A 26091-nucleotide genomic window follows, 5' to 3' on the forward strand; every position below is an offset into this window, starting at 1 on the left:
GAGAAATTAAACTGGTTAGCGAAACATTTAAGATTGACTTAATACCAGTAGAGTTAGGGAGTTTTTATGTGATAATCGGTATGGACTGGTTGAAAGAAGTGAAAGCAGAGATCGTTTGTTATAAAAATGCAATTCGCATTATACGAGAAAAAGGAAAACCCTTAATGGTGTACGGAGAAAAGGGCAACACGAAGCTACATCTTATTAGTAATTTGAAGGCACAAAAACTAATAAGAAAAGGTTGCTATGCTGTTCTAGCACACGTCAAGAAAGTACAAACTGAAGAAAAGAGCATCAATGATGTTCCCGTCGCAAAAGAATTTCCCGATGTATTTCCGAAAGAATTACCGGGATTACCCCCACATCGATCCATTGAATTTCAAATAGATCTTGTACCAGGAGCTGCACCAATAGCTCGTGCTCCTTACAGACTCGCACCCAGCGAGATGAAAGAACTGCAAAGTTAATTACAAGAACTTTTAGAACGTGGTTTCATTCGACCAAGCACATCACCGTGGGGAGCTCCTGTTTTGTTTGTCAAGAAGAAATATGGTACATTCAGGTTGTGTATCGACTACCGAGAGTTGAACAAACTTACCATCAAGAACCGCTACCGAGAATCGACGACTTATTTGATCAACTACAAGGCTCATCTGTTTATTCAAAGATTGACTTACGTTCCGGGTATCATCAAATGCGGGTGAAGGAAGATGATATTCCAAAGACTGTTTTTAGGACGCGTTATGGTCATTACAAGTTTATGGTTATGCCATTTGGATTGACTAACGCACCAGCTGTGTTCATGGACCTTATGAACCGAGTATGTGGACCATACCTTGATAAGTTTGTCATTGTTTTCATTGATGACATACTTATTTACTCAAAGAATGACCAAGAACACGGTGAACATTTGAGAAAGGTATTAGAAGTATTGAGGAAGGAAGAATTGTATGCTAAGTTTTCAAAGTGTGCATTTTGGTTGGAAGAAGTTCAATTCCTCGGTCACATAGTGAACACAGAAGGTATTAAGGTGGATCCGGCAAAGATAGAAACTGTTGAAAAGTGGGAAACCTCGAAAACTCCGAAACACATACGTCAGTTTTTAGGACTAGCTGGTTACTACAGAAGGTTCATCCAAGACTTTTCCAGAATAGCAAAACCCTTTACTGCATTAACACATAAAGGGAAGAAATTTGAATGGAAGGATGAACAAGAGAAAGCGTTCCAGTTATTGAAGAAAAAGCTAACTACGGCACCTATATTGTCATTGCCTGAAGGGAATGATGATTTTTTGATTTATTGTGACGCATAAAAGTCAGGTCTCGGTTGTGTATTAATGCAACGAACAAAGGTGATTGCTTATGCGTCTAGACAATTGAAGATTCACGAACAAAATTATACGACGCATGATTTGGAATTAGGCGCAGTTATTTTTTCATTAAAGACTTGGAGGCACTACTTATATGGGGTCAAAAGTATTATATATACCGACCACAAAAGTCTTCAACACATATTTAATCAGAAACAACTGAATATGAGGCAGCGTAGGTGGATTGAATTGTTGAATGATTACGACTTTGAGATTCGTTACCACCCGGGAAAGGCAAATGTGGTAGCCGACGCCTTGAGCAGGAAGGATAGAGAACCCATTCAAGTAAAATCTATGAATATAATGATTCACAATAACCTTACTACTCAAATAAAGGAGGCGCAACAAGGAGTTTTAAAGGAGGGAAATTTAAAGGATGAAATACTCAAAGGATCGGAGAAGCATCTTAATATTCGGGAAGACGGAACCCGGTATAGGGCTGAAAGGATTTGGGTACCAAAATTTGGAGATATGAGAGAAATGGTACTTAGAGAAGCTCATAAAACCAGATACTCAATACATCCTGGAACGGGGAAAATGTACAAGGATCTCAAGAAACATTTTTGGTGGCCGGGTATGAAAGCCGATGTTGCTAAATACGTAGGAGAATGTTTGACGTGTTCTAAGGTCAAAGCTGAGCATCAGAAACCATCAAGTCTACTTCAACAACCCGAAATCCCGGAATGGAAATGGGAAAACATTACCATGGATTTCATCACTAAATTGCCAAGGACTGCAAGTGGTTTTGATACTATTTGGGTAATAGTTGATCGTCTCACCAAATCAGCACACTTCCTGCCAATAAGAGAAGATGACAAGATGGAGAATTTAGCACGACTGTATTTGAAGGAAGTCATCTCCAGACATGGAATACCAATCTCTATTATCTCTGATAGGGATGGCAGATTTATTTCAAGATTCTGGCAGACATTACAGCAAGCATTAGGAACTCGTCTAGACATGAGTACTACCTATCATCCATAAACTGATGGGCAGAGTGAAAGGACAATACAAACGCTTGAAGACATGCTACGAGCATGTGTTATTGATTTCGGAAACAGTTGGGATCGACATCTACCGTTAGCAGAATTTTCCTACAACAACATCTACCATTCAAGCATTGAGATGGCGCCGTTTGAAGCACTTTATGGTAGAAAGTGCAGGTCTCCGATTTGTTGGAGTGAAGTGGGGGATAGACAGATTACGGGTCCGGAGATAATAGAAGAAACTACCGAGAAGATCATCTAAATTCAACAACGGTTGAAAACCGCCCAAAGTCGACAAAAGAGCTACGCTGACATTAAAAGAAAAGATATAGAATTTGAAATTGGAGAGATGGTCATGCTTAAAGTTGCACCTTGGAAAGGCGTTGTTCGATTTGGTAAACGAGGGAAATTAAATCCAAGGTATATTGGACCATTCAAGATTATTGATCGTGTCGGACCAGTAGCTTACCGACTTGAGTTACCTCAACAACTCGCGGCTGTACATAACACTTTCCACGTCTCGAATTTGAAGAAATATGTTGCTAAATAAGATCTCACTATTCCGTTAGATGAAATCCAAATCAACGAAAAACTTCAATTTATCGAAGAACCCGTCAAAATAATGGATCGTGAGGTTAAAAGACTTAAGCAAAACAAGATACCAATTGTTAAGGTTCGATGGAATGCTCGTAGAGGACCCGAGTTCACCTGGGAAGGAGAAGATCAGATAAAGAAGAAATACCCGCACTTATTTCCAGAAGATACGTCAACACCTCCAACTGCTTAAAATTTCGGGACGAAATTTATTTAACGGGTAGGTACTGTAGTGACCCGAACTTTTCCATGTTTATATATATTAAATTAAATTATTATTTACATGATTAAGTGTTTCTAACATGTTAAGCAATCAAACTTGTTAAGACTTGATTAATTGAAATAGGTTTCATATAGACAATTGACCACCCAAGTTGACCGGTGATTCACGAACGTTAAAACTTGTAAAAACTATATGATGACATATATATGGTTATATATATAGTTAACATGATATTATGATAAGTAAACATATCATTAAGTATATTAACAATGAACTACATATGTAAAAACAAGACTACTAACTTAATGATTTTGAAACGAGACATATATGTAACGATTATCGTTGTAACGACATTTAATGTATATATATATATCATATTAAGAGATATTCGTACATCATAATATCATGATAGTATAATAATTTAAAATCTCTTTTGATATTATAAACATTGGGTTAACAACATTTAACAAGATCGTTAACATAAAGGTTTCAAAACAACACTTACATGTAACGACTAACGATGACTTAACGACTCAGTTAAAATGTATATACATGTAGTGTTTTAATATGTAATCATACACTTTTGAAAGACTTCAAGACACTTATCAAAATACTTCTACTTAACAAAAATGCTTACAATTACATCCTCGTTCAGTTTCATCAACAATTCTACTCGTATGCACCCGTATTCCTACTCGTACAATACACAGCTTTTAGATGTATGTACTATTGGTATATACACTCCAATGATCAGATCTTAGCAGCCCATGTGAGTCACCTAACACATGTGGGAACCATCATTTGGCAACTAGCATGAAATATCTCATAAAATTACAAAAATATGAGTAATCATTCATGACTTATTTACATGAAAACAAAATTACATATCCTTTATATCTAATCCATACACCAACGACCAAAAACACCTACAAACACTTTCATTCTTCAATTTTCTTCATCTAATTGATCTCTCTCAAGTTCTATCTTCAAGTTCTAAGTGTTCTTCATAAATTCCAAAAGTTCTAGTTTCATAAAATCAAGAATACTTCCAAGATTGCAAGTTTACTTCCAAGTTTTCTAAATCCATTCCAAGTAATCATCCAAGATCAAGAAACCTTTGTTACTTATAGTAGGTTATCTTTCTAATACAAGGTAATAATCATATTCAAACTTTAATTCAATTTCTATAACTATAACAATCATATTTCGAGTGGAAATCTTACTTGAAATTGTTTTCGTGTCATGATTCTGCTTCAAGAACTTTCAAGCCATCCAAGAATCCTTTGAAGCTGGATCCATTTTTCTCATTTCCAGTAGGTTTATCCAAGGAACTTGAGGTAGTAATGATGTTCATAACATCATTCGATTCATACATAAAAAGCTGTCTTATTCAACGTTATAAACTTGTAATCACTAGAACATAGTTTAGTTAATTCTAAACTTGTTCGCAAATAAAGTTAATCCTTCTAACTAGACTTTTAAAATCAACTAAACACATGTTGTATATCTATATGATATTCTAACTTAATGATTTAAAACCCGAAAACACGATAAACACCATAAAACTGGATATACGCCGTCGTAGTAAAACTGGGGACTGTTTTGGTTGGGATAATTAAAAGCTAAGAAGAACTTTGATTTAAAATCTATACTTCTGGAAAAATGATTTTTCTTATGAACATGAAACTATATCCAAAAATCATGATTAAACTCAAAGTGAAAGTATGTTTTTCAAAATGGTCATCAAGATGTCGTTCTTTCGACGGAAATGACTACCTCTTTCAAAAACGACTGGTAACTTGTATTTATGACTATAAACTTATACTTTTTCTGTATAGATTCATAAATTTAAGTTCAATACAAAACCGTGGCCACTGGAATCACTCAAAACGGATTAGAAACGAAGAAATGACGAGTAAAACAAGATTGATAAAAACTACTCATTTTACCTACGTGAAAGTTAGTAATAAATCTATTCCAACCATAACCTAATCAACTTATATTGTATATTATGTAATCTTGAGATACCAAAGACACGTATACAATGTTTCGACCTATCATGTCGACCCATCTATATATATATATTGCGGAACAACCACAGACACTCTATATGTGAATGTTGGAGTTAGCTATACAGGGTTGAGGTTGATTCTAAAATATATATATAGTTTGAGTTGTGATCAATACTGAGATACGTATACACTGGGTTGTGGATTGATTCAAGATAATATTTATCTATTTATTTCTGTACATCTAACTGTGGACAACTAGTTGTAGGTTACTAACGAGGACAGATGACTTGATAAACTTAAAACATCAAAATATATTAAAAGTTTTGTAAATATATTTTGAACATACTTTGATATATATGTATATATTGTTATAGGTTTGTGAATCAACCAGTGGCTAAGTCTTACTTCCCAACGAAGTAAAAATCTGTGAAAGTGAGTTATAGTCCCACTTTTAAAATCTAATATTTTTGGGATGAGAATACATGCAGGTTTTATAAATGATTTACAAAATAGACACAAGTATGTGAAACTACATTCTATGGTTGAATTAGCGAAATCGAATATGCCCCTTTTTATTAAGTCTGATAATCTAAGAATTAGGGAACAGACACCCTAATTGACGCGAATCCTAAAGATAGATCTATTGGGCCTAACAAACCCCATCCAAAGTACCGGATGCTTTAGTACTTCAAAATTTATATCATATCCGAAGGGTGTCCCGGAATAATGGGGATATTCTTATATATGCATCTTGTTAATGTCGGTTACCAGGTGTTCACCATATGAATGATTTTTATCTCTATGTATGGGATGTGTATTGAAATATGAAATCTTGTGGTCTATTGTTATGATTTGATATATATAGGTTAAACCTATAACTCACCAACATTTTTGTTGACGTTTAAAGCATGTTTATTCTCAGGTGAATACTAAGAGCTTCGGCTGTTGCATACTAAAATAAGGACAAGATTTGGAGTCCATGTTTGTATGATATTGTGTAAAAACTGCATTCAAGAAACTGATTTCGATGTAACATATTTGTATTGTAAACCATTATGTAATGGTCGTGTGTAAACAGGATATTTTAGATTATCATTATTTGATAATCAACGTAAAGCTTTTTAAACCTTTATTTATGAAATAAAGGTTATGGTTTGTTTTAAAAATGAATGCAGTCTTTGAAAAACGTCTCATATAGAGGTCAAAACCTCGCAACGAAATCAATTAATATGGAACGTTTTTAATCAATAAGAATGGGACATTTCAAGTTATGTGTAGTTAATGATGATGGTTATGATGAGGTTATTATGGTGATGATGATAAGTGATAACGTGATTATAATACAAGTGAGAAAGATGATGATGATGATGGATGGTGTGGTTAGATGATGATGGTTTGTTATCTTAACCAGAAGATGAATACATAAATCGAGTTATAAATATTTAAGTGGCGTTTAAATCAGAAAGACAGGAACGGAGGAGTGGTGTAGAGTGTTGGTGATTTTCGAGAGGTCCTTAGTTCGAATCACGGCGGCAGCAAATTTTTTTATTTAACAAGATAAACTGTTGGGCTGAGTAATTGTTGTTGGGCCGAGATATGAGTTTGCAGTTGGGCTAGAACAATATTAATAATCGGGTTAAATATAGTTGGGTTGCAAAGTAATTCAAAAAAAAAAAAAAACAAGACTGGATGAGTGGTTAAGAGTTGTTTGTGGGTTAGCGAGAGGTTGGGAGTTCGAGCCTGAGCACAGGCAGTTTATTTATTTATTTTTGAAGCTCTTCCCATTAAGGTAGTTATTATTATTATTATATTTATTTTTATTATTATTGTTATTATTATTATGATTATCATTGTTATTATTAGTATTATAAAGATTATTAGTATTATCACTTGCATAAGTATTAAAATTATTACTATTATTATTAGTATTACTAAAACAAATAGTAAATATAAATTATTGTTAATACGATTATAATTACAATGATGATATATATTGTTATTACTAAAATTAATATCATTACTAATATGTGTATTATTATTATTAACATGTTTAGGATTATTATTATCATTATTAATGATATAATTATTATTATTATTATCCTTATTAATAAAGTTATTATTATTAGTAACTCATTAATATAAAAACTATCATTTTTAACAAATAAATATTTTTATACAAAATATATTTAGTACATATACTATAACGATATTAACATCTCATATAACTACATATTAACATTATATAGATAAATATATATTTTTTATCATGAATAAACCCTAAAATAAATTGTTATATTAGCTATATAAATATATAAACTAAATATATTACATTTATCTATATAACGTATGAGATAACAAGTACATTATTAATAACATATATATAAACTTGTTCGATTACGATTATATATTTTAATAGATATACAAATGATATAGGTTCGTGAATCCGAGGCCAACCCTGCATTGTTCAGTTTTGTAATATGTATTTTCACTATAAAATACATTATGGTGAGTTTCATTTGCCTTTTTACCCTTTATATTTTTGGGCTGAGAATACATGCGCTGCTTTTATAACTGTTTTACGAAATAGACACGAGTAAATGAAACTACATTCTATGGTTGAATTATCGAAATCGAATATGCCCCTTTTTATTATGTCTGGTAATCTAAGAATTAGGGAACAGACACCCTAATTGACACGAACTCTAAAGATAGATCTATCGGGCCCAACAAGCCCCATCCAAAGTATCGGATGCTTTAGTACTTCGAAATTTATATCATGTCCGAAGGAGGATCCCGGAATGATGGGGATATTCTTATATGTATTTTGTGAATGTCGGTTACCAGGTGTTCAATCCATATGAATGAATTTTTTCTCCATGTGTGGGACGTATATTTATGAGTATTGAAAATGAAAATCTTGTAGTCTATTAAAATTTATGATAAACTAATGAACTCACCAACCTTTTGGTTGACACTTTAAAGCACGTTTATTCTCAGGTATGAAAAAAATCTTCCGCTGTGTATTTACTCATCTTAGAGATATTACTTAGAGTCATTCATGATATATTTCAAAAGACGTTGCATTCAAGTCGTTGAGTTCATCAAGATTATTATTAATTCAATTATAGTTAGATATATTATAAAATGGTATGCATGTCGTTAACTTTTGATGTAACGAAAGATTGTGTTTTCAAAAACGAATGCAATATTTGTAAAATGTATCATATAGAGGTCAAGTATCTCGCGATGTAATCAACTGTTGTGAATCGTTTATAATCCATATGGACTTCGTCTGGATGGATTAGGACGGGTCGCTTCAGTTGGTATCAGAGCTGGTATAACGCCGTCCATGTGTGGCGGGTTAGTCGTAAAGGAGGTTCTCACAGTGTTACCTATGACGAACCATTGGCTCTTATTCCTTGCGATCCCTTACGAGGGTTGGCAGTAGTCAAGATGCATGCCCTAAAATCAGTATCTGAGGTATACTCAGTGGTCACCAGGCGATTAGCTGGGAAGGCACTGGGTGGGACGGTGGTTGTCCCTAACTGTATTTCAGTTGGTATCAGAGCCATGGTCTTAGCGAACCAGGTCTACATTAGTGTGTCTAACTGATAAGTCGTTAGGATGCATTAGTGAGTCTGAACTTCGACCGTGTCTGCATGTCAAAAGTTTTGCTTATCATTTAGTGTCTAAAATTATTTGCTTCTCATCCTTAAAGTCTAGACACGTCTTACTGCCTCTATTGCATAGACTGTGTATAAATAAATTATATCTTAGCGTATCTGTTATTGTTACCTTTGCCTGACAGCTTCCGTAGATTTCTCCGTAACTTATGGGATTTTAGTATTATATATGCATATGTAAATTTTGTATTGCAGGGTACTAATCTACATCCTATAATCTATTTCTTATCGAAAAATATTTCATCTGATAGTACGAGATGAATCCCTCAACCAGTTCGAATTCCTCGAATTCCGACAGCTATTCCGATATGGATATTCACCTAAGCTCCGAAAGTAGCGTCACCAGAATGAATCAACCAATCATCCATCCCTAATTCATCTGATGGGTTCGTAGTTGACTTAATCAATAGAGACAAGAAGAAGGAGATTCCTTCCATCAATCGAATTCATCTCTTGCCAATGAACCTGAAGCACTTACCGACAAACCCATTCGAAACACCATTTTCACACTCATTTCCAGAGTATCTCGCCACGATTATATTCTATCTAAAATTCTAAACCTTATTCATCTGCTCGTTCCGACCGACAATCATCCCGGAATAATGGAAGAAGTCAACGAACTTCGCACCCGAGTTATAGCCTTGGAAAATATGGTGCAAAACGTACCAGCTTCAGCAACATCACCGGCACCAACAGTACCACCAACATCAATACCAGTACCACCAACAACCCAAGATTCAACATCCCATGCCTCAACATCTCATTCTATATTTTGAGTATAATCACCGTTTTACATGACGTTCTACATCAATTATCTTCATCCTTCATGACGATTATGTAATGTCTAATGTTTTAGAGATTATATATTCTTGTTCTAACGGTAAATCAAATGAGTTTAATACCATATTGACTCATTAAATCCATGATTTCATCTGAAGAAGATATATATGTATATATGTTTTCATAAAGATTGTAATTAAAAATTCTTTCGTACAAAGTGTTAATGGTGAAAATATTTTAACGGGTAGGTAATACCCGAGGAATATTTAGATTTCACATTAATAAGTTAAACTGTACATTCTTCGAATCAGATTCAATAGTCATTTACTATCCTACTTACATCCACCGATATACAAATCCGTTCACCACAGAATAACCATATTCATCCAATTTCATATTGGGATTTTGATTTATCAGAATCCAACAAGTGGCATAATGAAGAAAACATTTGACAAAATAAAATTTGTTAGAAACAAACAAATTAACTATGAGAAATTTTGTTAAGAATCCACGTTAACTGTTCCTAGCTAATTGTTCCTAGTTAACTGATTATATTTTATTTATCGTAATTTAATTATCGCAATTTTATTTATCGTCATTTAATTTCTGTTATTTACTTTACGCACTTTATTTATCGTTATTTAATTTCTGTTATTTATTTTACGCACTTTAAATATCAGGACACGTCTACAAGGTTTTGACATATCATATCGACGCATTTATATATATTATTTGGAATAACCATAGACACTCTATATGCAGTAATGAATGAGTTCTCTATACAGGGTTGATGTTGATTCTACAATAATATATATAATTTGAGTTGTGATCGAGTCTGAGACATGTACACGGGTCACGATACGTATTAATTAATTCAAATATTACGTATTAAACTATATATGAATTTTTGAACTGCTAACTGTGGACTATCAACTGAGAACTACCAACATTGGACAATTAAAATAAATTAAAACATTGATTATAACATATGAAACTAAACATCTCTTTAAGTTTGCCACTTGATTTCATCTTAAACCTCATTTGTATCTTGACGATTATAATCTGCGTTCACACCTTTCATAATTCTTGAAAACACCTTTATCGAGAGGATGAACCAATCGCACTCCATCTACGGAAGAAAAGATTGATGCATATAGTTATACACCTGAAAACACTCAGAACCTGAATAAATGTTTAACATATAGCTGTGCCAAATCCTTTAGCATTGTCATTACCGAAAATAGCCTTGCAATCCCTTTCCAAATTAGTCAATTTTGTCACAGCTTCAGCAAATTAAATTTCGACTTTTCGTTCGAATAAAGTCTATTATAACCTTGATATATATGCATGCTCTTTTGTTGTTACCAGGGAACCTTTTATATCCCGCCACATTAGCAATAAACTTACCAACAACTTCATTGATCTTTGATTTTTTCGAAAAGTCATTATATTTATCGAAACCCTATCCGCATCTTATAACGAGAATTTCCATACCAATTACCGAGAACTAGCAATCAGTAGTTTGAATCTCGCAGCATTTCTACATCAACAGTTATGTGTATACATATAACCTTTATCTCTTAGAATTATGATCTTCCAATCTGAAAATTCTGAAAAGCACCCAGTCTACGAATCAATACTCCAAATTTTGAGGAAGCTGAATGAAACAGCAGAAACCGTAGACAACCATAAACGACCTTAACCGTCGAAAGTTTGATGATAAAGAATGGAGTATTGGAAACACTCAATAGAAAATTTAGTACCAAAAAGCGGATTATGCGAAACTATGAAGGAAGCCGTGGACAAATCACAAAGAATAAGTTTGACTTAAAAGAATCCAAATGATTCAATGTCTGCTGAAGTATTTAGCGAATATCTTGCTCCTTACTCAAAACCCTTGCGGACAATAGTTTCCATCATCCTCTGATCTTAAATATTCAAAGATATTATCGTATCTTTCATTACAAATATCCTCCATATTTCTGAAGATATTTTCATAACTATTCTTATCTGAAATCAATAATCTCTTCGTACTATCAGTGTTACATCATATAGAAACTATTAGTTTCTATATTCTGTAAAAACTTTCGAGCTTAAAAATATGAATGTTATTGAAGTAATGTTGGGAACTGATGCATGAGTTAGTATAATATAATGACACTTGATCAACGTGATTATATTATAGTAAGTCATGCTGAGTTTCTAAATGGAACATGATGATTCATAGATTATAACGTCATCATGTGTCATGTTACATAACTCTTTCATTCTGATTAACTTCTTAACATATCAAGAAAATATATTCTTGATATTTCTATTCTCAGCGATTCTGGTAATTTGACAAGTCAAATTGTGCTATTACCGTCTCTTTCTCAGGACATTGACAATGTTCATTCTGAAACTTATATCTGCGAATTCTGGACCATTACAAGTGATGCCCAATCGCAAGAAGAAGAAGAAACGAAGGGACAAAGCTCCGAAGTAGAAATTGGAGTATAAATCGCAGCAAATAGGGGGGGAAGTATTAACTGTGGATGACAATGATTATAGGAAACAGAAATAGGGACATCGAAATATAAGAGGAGATATAAAAATCGATAACAACACATAAATTATAAATCGTGTATATCAATGTTTATCGCAACATAAAGTCATGAGAGAATTATAAGTACTATAACCCCAAGGGTGAAGTAGAAGAAAACAGATTCCTCTGGTGGAAGTTGAAAAGGAGAATGATTGTTACGATAGTGAGGATAAGAACAAGAATCGGAACTGGATTAAGCATTTTCATAATCTTTTGAATTTAAGAATTGAGTATATAAGTGGTGAAAACTAATGGAATGGAAAAGGTAAATTTATAAAGGAAAAATCAGATGTAACAATCGAGACAGATGATCGCATTTAATTAAAGAGATCCTAATTTCCTTAAATCCAGAACAATCAATCTTTTAGATTTCGTAGATTTTCTTTAAATCTCTTGAATTCCCGAATACAATCGTGACTACGTCACCGGTTAAGTCGAATCTTCATTTACTCATTTCACTCTTTTCTGATAGCTTCATTCGTACTATTCGAATGATCAAATTGTTATATCCATATAACTCAACGATGATAAAACTCTATTTATTAACTCATATTCGTCATGAAATTTTTTTTATTGTTAGCCATGACCACCTCACTCAAATTTCGGGACGAAATTTCTTTAACGGGTAGGTACTGTGACGACCCGGAGATTTCCGACCAAATTTAAACTTAATCTTTATATTATTCCGACACGATAAGCAAAGTCTGTAAAGTTGAGTCTCAAAAAGTTTGAACTATTTTCATATATTCATGTGACCATAGACTGTTCCCGATGATTCACGAACCATTGCTTGTAAATATGTGAATATATATAAATATGTGTATATATAAATATATGTATAATATATATAATAACATGAACATTAATAAACTATTATGTACATTTATTGTTATAAATAAATATGTAAAATAAAATGCATTGCAATAAAAAAAACTATTATTTTATATATAATATATGTATATTTCTAGTATATACATATTGTTATATTTAATTTAATTATTTAATATATACTTATTTGCGTAGTAAAATTTTGTAATTTAAAACTGTTTATATATATATATATATATATATATATATATATATATATATATATATATATATATATATATATATATATATATATATATATATATATATATATATATAAACAGTTGTACCACTTCACTCGTTTCAACACCAACGAACCCCATCGACCATCTTCACCCACGATCAACAACCCATTACAACACCATGAACCACCACCTACAACACCAATCCAAATCACCACATACTGTTTTGTTTCCTGTATCGATGAATCAAGAACACCACCATCTCTCTATCCCTCTCTTCTATCTCTCTACGATCCTTGATCATGAACCCATCATTTGAACCAACACCACAACCACACTTCGAGCAACCCTAGACCAACACTAAAACCACCTCTTGTAGCCACCACCATATCGAACCCAAACCCAAAAGAAAACCCTTTAATTTCTTTTCTCGATGGTAACAACAACGAGACCGCCACCTTCAAACTCTCTCTCTTCTTCCTTCTTCTTTGCGAACACCATAACTGCCATCTTAAACAACCATTTAAACCCACCTATTAAACACCACCTTCATCGTATATTCTGTTGCTACTACCATGATGAATTTCTGTTTGCAACCATATCACAGCCTACTCCTACTCGAATTATTTTGTTTCCTGTTTTTGTTTAAATGGCAGCCACAGCTGCGTTATTTTTTTTCTACTCGAACAAACACTGCCATTATAAGGTTATTAATTCTTTGTTGTGGCCAACACCCATTAACCAAATACCCCACCTTTGTCTCCCACTTAATTCATGAAAATTGGCTGATTAGATAAAAGGTTGATTTCACAGTTATTTTTTTTTGTTTCGGTACCTACTCCAATCGAAAAGTACCAAATCCCACAACCACAATTCACTTTATATCGAGCTAACTTGGGCTTATGGAATGATTGTTGGGCCAACTTATCCTAGTTTCTTTTTCTTTGGGCCGTTATCAAATCATTGATATTAGGCTGCTATTTGAAGATCCTGTCTCCATTGCTCCTGTCGTTTCAGAGGCAGGAACCGAACACGTATTTTCTTTTCTTTCCAAGAGTGAAGGTGATGAACGAAGTGATGTTATTATGGTAATACGATGATGGTCAAATTTGATGATTTTGTATGATGATAATAACGATGCAGAGATGATAACGATGATCGTGGCGAGTTATGTGTAGTTAATGATGATGGTTATGATGAGGTTATTATGGTGATGATGATAAGTGATAACGTGATAATAATACAAGTGAGAAAGATGATGATGATGATGATGATGATGATGGATGGTGTGGTTAGATGATGATGGTTTGTTATCTTAACCAGAAGATGAATACATAAATCGGGTTATAAATATTTAAGTGGCGTTTAAATCAGAAAGACGGGAACGGAGGAGTGGTGTAGAGTGTTGGTGATTTTCGAGAGGTCCTTAGTTCGAATCACGGCGGCAGCAAATTTTTTTATTTAACAAGATAAACTATTTGGCTGAGTAATTGTTGTTGGGCTGAGATATGAGTTTGCAGTTGGGCTAGAACAATATTAATAATCGGGTTAAATATAGTTGGGTTGCAAAGTAATTATAAAAAAAAAAAAACAAGACTGGATGAGTGGTTAAGAGTTGTTTGTGGGTTAGCGAGAGGTTGGGAGTTCGAGCCTGAGCACAGGCAGTTTATTTATTTATTTTTGAAGCTCTTCCCATTAAGGTAGTTATTATTATTATTATATTTATTTTTATTATTATTGTTATTATTATTATGATTATTATTGTTATTATTAGTATTATAAAGATTATTAGTATTATCACTTGCATAAGTATTAAAATTATTACTATTATTATTAGTATTACTAATACAAATAGTAAATATAAATTATTGCTAATACGATTATAATTACAATGATGATATATATTGTTATTACTAAAATTAATATCATTACTAATATGTGTATTATTATTATTAACATGTTTAGGATTATTATTATCATTATTAACGATATCATTATTATTATTATTATTATTATTATTATCCTTATTAATAAAGTTATTATTATTAGTAACTCATTAATATAAAAACTATCATTTTTAACAAATAAATATTTTTATACAAAATATATTTAGCACATATACTATAATGATATTAACATCTCATATAACTACATATTAACATTATATAGATAAATATATATTTTTTTATCATGAATAAACCCTAAAATAAATTGTTATATTAGCTATATAAATATATAAACTAAATATATTACATTTATGTATATAACATATGAGATAACAAGTACATTATTAATAACATATATATAAACTTGTTCGATTACGATTATATATTTTAATAGATATACAAATGATATAGTTTCGTGAATCCGAGGCCAACCCTGCATTGTTCAGTTTTGTAATATGTATTTTTACTACAAAATACATTATGGTGAGTTTCATTTGCCTTTTTACCCTTTATATTTTTGGGCTGAGAATACATGCGCTGCTTTTATAACTGTTTTACGAAATAGACACGAGTAAATGAAACTACATTCTATGGTTGAATTATCGAAATCGAATATGCCCCTTTTTATTAAGTCTGGTAATCTAAGAATTAGGGAACAGACACCCTAATTGACGCGAACTCTAAAGATAGATCTATCGGGCCCAACAAGCCCCATCCAAAGTACCGGATGCTTTAGTACTTCGAAATTTATATCATGTCTGAAGGAGGATCCCGGAATGATGGGGATATTCTTATATGTATTTTGTGAATGTCGGTTACCAGGTGTTCAATCCATATGAATGAATTTTGTCTCCATGTATGGGACGTATATTTATGAGTATTGAAAATGAAAATCTTGTGGTCTATTAAAATGATGGAAATGAATGTTTAAGATAAACTAATGAACTCACCAACCTTTTGGTTGACACTTTAAAGCATGTTTATTCTCAGGTATGAAAGAAATCTTCCGCTGTGTATTTGCTCATCTTAGAGATATTACTTGGAGTCATTCATTACATATTTCAAAAGACGTTGCATTCAAGTCGTTGAGTTCATCAAGATTATTATTAATTCAATTATAGTTAGATATATTATAAAATGGTATGCATGTCGTTAACTTTCGATGTAATGAAAGATTGTCTTTTCAAAAACGAATGCAATGTTTTTAAAATGTATCATATAGAGGGCAAGTACCTCGCGATGTAATCAACTGTTGTGAATCGTTTATAATCGATATGGACTTCGTCTGGATGGATTAGGACGGGTCGCTTCAGATTGCTAGATTGGATTTAGATGATGAATTAGTGAATTAGGTGTTTGAGTGTAAAAATGGAAGTAGTAGAGAAAGAGAGATGAGATTGAATGAATGAGTGGTGGTGGTGGTGGTTGACTAGTTGACCTAGTTAACTAGTTTGCCCACTTGGCAACTCTAGTCCCTCGAGTTTGAAAGCGGGTGCGTGAATTAACCGAACGAATTATTTTAAACACACGAGAGTAAACGGAAGATGTTATAATCCAATGACGGGAATATTAAGAACGTTAGTTAACGAAAGCTACAAATTTAGATAACAAAAGATATTATCAAAAAAAAAAGACGGGTGTTAAAATGAATTAACGAAAAAAGTCGGGTTGTTACATTACCCATACCTTAAAAGAAATTTCGTCCTAAAATTTAGTTGGAAGTAGTAGTCGTTGTTTCTTCCTCGAGATTTTGCGTCGCCAATTCTACAAATAAGTGCGGGTACTTCCTTCTCATTTGATCTTGGCATTCCAACGAACTTTGACGATCGAGATTTTACTTTGTTTTTAAAGTTTGGTTTCACGATTCATAATTTCAACCGGTTCTCCTATGAAGTGTAGTTTGTCATCAATAATAAGCTCGTCGAAAGGAATAACAAGTTCTCGTTCGGCAAGACACTTCTTTAAGTTTGATACATGGAATGTAGGATGAACGGGATTTCGATTGAGTTGGGAGTTCGAAACGGTAAGCAACGGGTCCAATACGTTCCAAGATTTCAAAAGGATCAAAATATCGGCATAGCTGCGATTACGGGCTGTCTTGGGTCTTTCTTGGATTTGAACGATCTTAACGGTTATTTCATGAATGAGTTCGGGTCCGGTGGTTTGCTTGTCACCTACTTCGGTCCAACGAATAGGAGAACGACATTTGCGGCTATATAAAGTTTCGAAAAGGTGCGGCGTTAATACTCGAATGATAACTATCGTTTTAAGAGGAAATCAATTAAAGGCAACAATACAAGTTCGTGATATATTTTCCAAGGTTTGAATCATATGTTTGCTTGGTTTGTCGGTTTGTGGATGATATGCGGTACTCATGTTTAAACGTGTTCGTAAGGCTTCTTGTAAGGCACTCCGAAATCTAGAAGTGAAACGAGCATCTCAATCCGAAACAAATGACAAAGGAATGCCATGTCGAGATAGAATTCCTATAATGTATAGTTGTACAAGTTTTTCCCATCTTGTCAGTTTCTGAAGAACGTTTATTGGGACAAGTTTCTTATCGGTTTCTGAAAACGTTTGTTAAGACTATTCACCCTCGTGGCGAATACTAGTATAACGTGAAGAGTCTCTCTCTCCATTGAGAATTTAGATAAAGGTTTTCCTTACATGGAAGTAGGAGTGTAATGCGAGAGAAGTTTCCGCCTCGATGTGAGCATATCAAACGTTTCGTAGTTCGTCGATAAAAGTGTGCGAAGACGAGATAGTATACACGTGTAACATATGTTTTGAAGTTGAAAGAATTGGTCATTCATTCAAAAGCATAAGTAGGATTTGGTAATATCAAGATGTGTCCCTTGTATGGTTGTTATCAATATTCTCGAAGTTTTCGGATGGCAACAAGGAAAAATAAAGTCATGTACATGGCACATGATGGTGATTAGGTTGATCGAGTCCAATCACCATCACGAGTCATTAGAACTTTGGTATGACTTACCATAATATAACTACGTTGATCGTGAAACAACCCAACCCGTAACCAACACGACAAATTTTTTTTTTTAACAATTAATAAACCATTAACGCCCAATTTGGACGGTTACATACAACCCATTTAAACAATATCACAAGTTTAATGTTTACAAACGGCACAAAGGCTCATAAGCAAATGTAATACAAGTTCGACCCATTAAAATGATAGGTTTAATCCAAATGACACTTGAGCATGGTTTGGGGCTAAACTACCCAAAACTCTAGGTCGACTTCCAAAAAGCTTCATCAAGCATCCAATAAGGGAAACTAGTGCCCAACAACCCCTTTCCCTTTCTCCGCACCTGCATCTAAAAAGATAAACAACGAGAGGGGTAAGTTAATGCTTTGTGAGTGCAACAATTATACGATTACATATACAACCTACTTACTTGCACTCACTTACGCATTTACCGCATACATACTAGCAATATAAATAATCATACTATCATAAGTATAATGCCAAACCTTCGACCACACAAGCTAGCATAACAAAAGCATATAACTCGAACAATATAATATGCTACATTACCACACACAACCATGGTTAACCAATAATACAAGGGATGGTACTCGCATTTCCCATCGTTGTTCATAACAACCGTTAGAGTACTTAACACGTCATACACTAACCCCACGGGTGGCATCTTAACATGTTGATACTTCACCCCGGGCGGTGTCTTAACACGTCGACACTTCACCCATTACAACTCTTGGAGTGGCATCTTAACACGTCGATGCTTCACCTCCGAGTGGTGTCTTAACATGTCGACACTTCACTCGCCACGTGAGATGTGGTGTCTTAGCACGTCGACACTTCACAACTCATGCTACACAAATAAATACATTATATATGCACACATATAATTATTCCACTCACCTTATCGCCTTTGGTGAACTAGGAATCAAGCTCGCAACCTTCAATGTAATGCACCTATCACATTATGCATTTAATTAACATACAATCTAGTGGACTAACCACCAACACTTTACCCTTAGGCATTTAATGACCCAAATGCATTAAATGACCTATTTACACCGAAACCGCCCATTAATGTCCAAGACTCATCATAAATCACTAAAAGCTAGTGATTATAGTCCAATATCAACAACTAACACCATTTAGGGCATTTTCATACCCATCTTGCCAAAACTAGGTCAACATTACCCATTTGACCCATTTTAACCCTTAGACTTACAAATTTGGTCAAACTTAACCCATTAACAAATCTTTCATCATTTAACAAGTGTATTAGTGAGTAACAACACAATTAACACTTACAAATCTCAATTTACATGACCAAGCCCTAGATTAACACCATTAGGGTTTCCTTACACCAAATTAACCCAAATTCACCCATTAAATCCCCAAATGGGTCTTACAAGTTTCAAATGACCAAACCCTAGCCATAAATTAACTAAAACTCAAAACATGGAGTTAAGACTTACCAACACAATCAAATCGTAGCTAAGAACGAGGAGAACAATTTTACTTCTTGCTCCTAAGATCGATTCACAAATCTTCACCTTCAAATCTTAATATAAATCTAAGTGGGTTTTGTATTTGAGAGGAAAATAGGAAAAGAAAAGAGAAAAGAAATGAAATAAGAGGAAAAGATTTGGGGTCATAAAGCTGGCCACACGTGGAAATTACCAAATTGCCCCTAAAACCCCTTAAAATAAGCTGAATTCGGAATCAGACCCGCAGGTCTGTCGCGGCGCGACCCCAATTGCCGCGACGCAGCAATGTACATAAAATTCGAGCTGTTTGTTTCCCCTTCTGATTTTGATTTGTGTTACATGTCGTGGCACGACACTCACCCTCTGCGACGCGGTAATACTCCTGAACTGACCAGTTTTGACTATTTTAAATCAACAATTATTTATACGACTTGTTCACTTCGTTCCCGCTTTATATATTCGCCTAGACTTCACCACGTAGTCTCACAGGACTTAATACACTCCTAAACCATATGTATACTCATACACACATACATTCTCATGCGTAATATATATATATATATATATATATATATATATATATATATATATATATATATATATATATATATATATATATATATATATATATATATATATATATATATATACATATCTTGTATACATCAAATTAACTCTTTAAATCATTTAATCACGTAAATAAACGAATTATAAATGTACTAACGATTAAATATGTACCTTAATTCACGTATGGGAAAAACCGGATGTTACAGATCAAGTGTCGTTATATTATGCTAACTCATACCTCCATTCCCACATCACTCCATAGAATCAAGTTCGTGTAATCGTGAAGATTTAAAATGAACAAAGTATAGCGGCATCTCTAACGTGACTCGTATTAAATTGAAAGAATTAGTGCAACTCTGAAGATGCATTTCCCAAGGGAAGTGTATAACTGGTTGTTCACGTCAATGCGGCTCAAATCAAACAATAATGTCTTTGGGTACGACAAGAGTAACGAATCGTGATAACGAGTAGTATGCGACCGTAGTGATAAGTGGTGATGACGATACTCATCTAGAGTAGTGATGTAGCAACAAGAAGTGGGAGATAGTGAAGGTTACCAGTGTAACATCGATAGTGGTTAGTGATTGCCCTAGTGGGGGGAACTTTATAGTACTTATTGATAGTAAGCTAGGACAGTGGTGAATAACAACCTGGGAAACAAAGTTCCCGATCTAGTGTGATTAACGAAGTCATCGTCATCCTTACGCGTATAAATCTTGAATTTACGTGTGTTACCAGAAAGTGGCAGAGTACGAGTTCGTATGATGGAAATTTGGTACCATTAAGAATTTCACCTAAGAAAGATTCAAGTATAATGCACAAGTAGTCAAGTAAGTGCTATCTATAGCGAATGCAAGTCAGAGTGTAAAGATTAACTATCCGGTTGTAGTCTAGATTCACTAATGCGTCCTAATGACTCTGTCAGATACACTAATGCACATCCTAGATCCCTACAACCAACGCTCTGATACCATCTGTAACGACCTGACAAATCATCATTGACGGCGTCGTCAACTTAGGTCCCGTAACGTGGTCATAGTCCCTAAATGAGATGCGTTTGACCAAAATTATGTCGCATTCATTTGAAACGTGCATGACTTGCAAAGTTTTAAGTTACCAAACGGTTCGACAAAGAGTTTAAGTTTAAAAAAGTATAAAGTATATATATATATATATATATATATATATATATATATATATATATATATAAGATGAAAATCGAGAATGCTATCAATAGAGTATGCATATAAACTTTAAGTTTGAATCCAAAAGTGCTATCACTGCGTATGCATGTATGCTTGACCCCAAGCAAGTAATCAAAGTGTGCAAAAGCATGTATCAAGTAGCCAAGTATGAACCTGATAAACATATAGAAAATTGTCAACGAAAAACGTTAGTGAAATCATAGGTGTATTAGTAAACGTTTGAACCACAAGATTTAGTATTTCCATAAAGTTGATTATCCAAATCATTTGCATTCCAAAAGTACGTTCGCGAGCACCCAATTAGCAAAACTTAACTCTTTTGTACCCTGTTACGTAGTGTTAGAACATACACTATACTCGAAAATATATTTCATCCGCTAACGGTAGCGAACCGTCCGAATGAGGGCTTGTCAAGCCCATGTGATCACATAACATAAGTTCACGTTTACACCCTGCAAGTGTAACTAATGATAATTGAATTGAGGCTTTTTGTTCTAACTCGCCGTGGAATGTTTGTTTTCGTACTTGTGTTCAAAGCATAAAAGTATTATACATATATGTTTCTCATCCCATAATTTAAAGAGTAAAAGTTGTTGAAAAGGTGGGACTATGATCTCACTGTAGTTGCATGCCAAAGTACTTGAAATTAAATGTTGTGCAAATGAAAGTTGCTTAGCCTTGACCTAAACAAATAAATTGTATCAATTACGGGTTAGGACACAAGGTCGGGCAAAATGTGTTCAATTAGTCCTATGGCTCGTTACGACTCGATTAATATAGCATGTGAATCAAGTTGTCAAGTTTCATGCAAGATATAAGTGTAAAAGCACGTTAAAACGATTGCATAAGTGTTTGGTCAAGTTTGACTAAAAGTCAAACTTGGTCAAAGTCAAAGTCAACGGGGTCGGGTCGGGTATCCGACATTTTTTCTTCAATTAGTAATCATATATGAATATGTTGGCCAAGTTTCATGTTAATCGGAGGTGCGTAGCATAGTTAGAATTAAAGGGTAAACGACCAAGCAAAGCAGAAATCTGCAGTTCATTTGGACGGCGTCCAAAATGGCTGGACAGCATCCAACAATGAAGGAATGGATGGCATCCAAAGGGTGGGACGGCGTCCAAAACACCTGGGTTACTGAAATGCTGAAATTTCACATGTCTCGAACCAAAACTCATATAAACACAAATTTTGAACCGCAAACACTTAAAATGCATATCATACATTGTTGGAAAGGTATTTTAACGAGGAATACAACTAAGCACATTTCATCAAACAAGTTCATCATTTACAACAACAAAATCCTCATCGAATGATCGTTAAAAGTTCATTATCAAAGTTTCAAGTTCGTAAAACGCATTTCATGATTCGGGAACCTACTACACACATATAATATGCCGATTCGTAGGTAATTATGCATACAATACAACTAAACACTTACCAACAACATTAAAGTATTTGATGCATCAAAAGTTCGTTTTAAAATCTATCAAACCCTAACCAAGAATCACAAAATCAAATATCATGTTAATGTGGGATTTTCATGTCATCCAATATACCAAAACGAAGCTAATGATGCTAGTAACACTTTTAACATATAAGGTTTAACATTTAACAACATTAAATCACCCAAAACTCAAGATTAAACAAACCCCTTTTCAAGTTCATGCTAGTTTATGCAAAATAACAAGATCGAGCAAATAAATCACATATTCATGCTAGACTCGAGCCATAGACACTAACTAACATACTTTTAAGTTTAAAGGTTTAAATTATGAAAATTAGAGATTTTGAAAAGCTTACCCGAAGCTATGAAATTGGTACCAAATTGAAGAGGATGATGCAAGGATCACAAAAATGTAGTTTGTTTTGATGTTTGATTGCCAGATTGGATTTAGATGATGAATTAGTGAATTGGGTTTTTGAGAGTAAAAATGGAAGTAGTAGAGAAAGAGAGATGAGATTGAATGAATGAGTGGTGGTGGTGGTGGTTGGCTTGTTGACCTAGTCAACTAGTTTGCCCACTTAGAAACTCTAGTCCCTCGAGTTTGAAAGCGGGTGCGTGAATTAACTGAACGAATTATTTTAAACACCCGAGAGTAAACGAAAGATGTTATAATCTAATGACGGGAATATTAAGAACGTTAGTTAATGAAAGGTACGAATTTAGATAACAAAAGATATTATCAAAAAAAAGACGGGCGTTAAAATGAATTATCAGAAAAAGTCGGGTTATTACAGTAGTAATCCTGCTAGGATATTTTTGACGTGTAACCCTTTTCATTTTTAATCTCTTTTTGGTATATGATTGTGATCATATTTAATAGGATTTAGATATTTGTATTGTATTTTTTATTTTTTCCAAACGATTTTTGTATTGCATTTTTGGAAAACACAATCTAGTTTATTTAAGTGTTTAATCTTTGATTAGACATCTCTGCAGCTGCTATAATTCGTGTCTTCCGTGAATTTATGCAATTACCCCTAGCGAATCTTTTGTTTGTCTCTCAATATTCCAGGATAGTTTGGTCTTTTTATTTATGTGACTGCTGATTTTGCAGGGTGATTGGACGGTTTCGCTACAGGGTTTAATTACTTTGATTTAAACTTTCATATTTTCTATTTCCAACTCAATTTCTTCTCCTTTCTTCAGCCGGTGAAAATCTCTTGTTCTTTCAATTTCAGGAATACAACTTTCTCCTTCTTTCATCTTTTTCTTTTCTTGTTTTTTTTTTGAATGGCGAAACAAGGGCTTCGATCTACTTTTTCATCCGTTACTTTTGATCAGTGTACTCAATTGATAGAAACCCTAGGTTTATCTGATGGTGATGTTGTTTCACTGGAATCTGGTAAAACGATTCTTCAACCCCCAACCGATTATGTTGGTGTTTATTATCAAATTATCACTTAATGCAACGTTAGAATCCATGTTTCTCGTTTCTATCTTGATGTTTTGAATCCTTTTAAAGTGCATCTTTCAATATTCCACCCTTTAGCAACCAAGAAGGTCATGGCCTTCGAGGTTATATGCAGGGCATATGGTGGTCAACCGTCGGTTGATTTATTTCGTTGCTTTTTCAATCTTTATGATGCTGGTAATTGGTTAACTATTGGGAAACGTCGAAAGAAGGGTGGTAGGCTTTCTAATACCCATATCTGTTTTTCTTCTCAATGTTCTAAAATCCGAGGGTGGAAGAAAAAGTTTGTTTTTATGAAGAAAGAATTTTTCTTTCCTGCTAATTATCCCTCTCTATTTGACTCAAAGAATCAAGAAATCCCCAAGGAATATAGGGATCCTGTGCCTAAGAGTGTGAAAGATCTTCCACTTTTTAGTAGGATCTGCCGTCATCCTATCATTGCTTCAACTTTTCCTGATTTCATTCTCTTTAAGCTTGGAATGTATCCTTCTTGGGAGAAAGGAACACAAAATCCAGTATTCTTGTTTGAGGATAAGGGTAGGTTAAATTTAATTTTTAGGAATTTTACCATGTTTGTACATGTTGTGCTATGCTTATTTGCATTGTTTCTTTGCAGAGATGGCTTTGAGAAATGTTCTACAGAACTTTGGCGTGAAGGAGATGACGATTGCAGCTCGTGCTACCACAACTATTGTGAAGGATGTTGGTTCTCCTTCTGTTTCTGGCAATGCAGACATTCAAAGCAAACTTAAATCAGCTACCGCTTAATCAACTTTTCCCAAGGATCAGGGTAAAGCTCAAGTTGCTTCAGATCATCAAACGGTTAATGTGGATGCCTTGCCTGATTCTCCTCCTGAAAAGAGAATTCAGCTTAGGGCTTCCAAACATTTAAAGGTTTCTAAGATGAAGTGAAAGGACCCGTTCATATACATTATAAACGATTCACAATAGTTGATTACATCGCGAGGTATTTGACCTCTATATGATACATTTTACAAACATTGCATTCGTTTTTTAAAAGACAAATTTTCTTTACAACGAAAGTTGACGGCATGCACATCATTTCATAATACATCCAACTATAATTGACATAATAATAATCTTGATGAACTCAATGACTCGAATGCAACGTCTTTCAAAATATGCCATGAATGACTCCAAGTAATATCCTTAAAATGGGCTAATGCACAGCGGAAGATTTCTTTAATACCTGAGAATAAACATGCTTTAAAGTGTCAACCAAAAGGTTGGTGAGTTCATAGGTTTATCATAACAATCATTTCAATATATTAATAGACCACAAGATTTCCGTTTATAAATATATGTACACTCGCAAGTGTATAAAAGTATTCTATAAGTTGTAGGCACCCGGTAACAAGCCTTAACGTTCATGTTTTACCCTCTGAAGTACACCAGATCAGGTGTGTTTAAAATAACCTCGAAGTACTAAAGCATCCCATAGTCAGGATGGCGTTTGTCAGGCCCAATAGATCTATCTTTAGGATTCGCGCCTACCGTACATAGACAAGTAGTTTAATGTTACCAAGCTAAGGGTATATTTCTGGTTTAAACCCACGTAGAATTAGTTTTAGTACTTGTGCCTATTTCGTAAAACATTTATAAAAACAGCGCATGTATTCTCAGTTCCAAAAATATATATAAAAGGGAGCAAATGAAACTCACCATA

The sequence above is a fragment of the Rutidosis leptorrhynchoides genome, chromosome 11 (genome assembly GCF_046630445.1).
Source record: "Rutidosis leptorrhynchoides isolate AG116_Rl617_1_P2 chromosome 11, CSIRO_AGI_Rlap_v1, whole genome shotgun sequence".
Taxonomy (NCBI): Eukaryota; Viridiplantae; Streptophyta; class Magnoliopsida; order Asterales; family Asteraceae; genus Rutidosis; species Rutidosis leptorrhynchoides.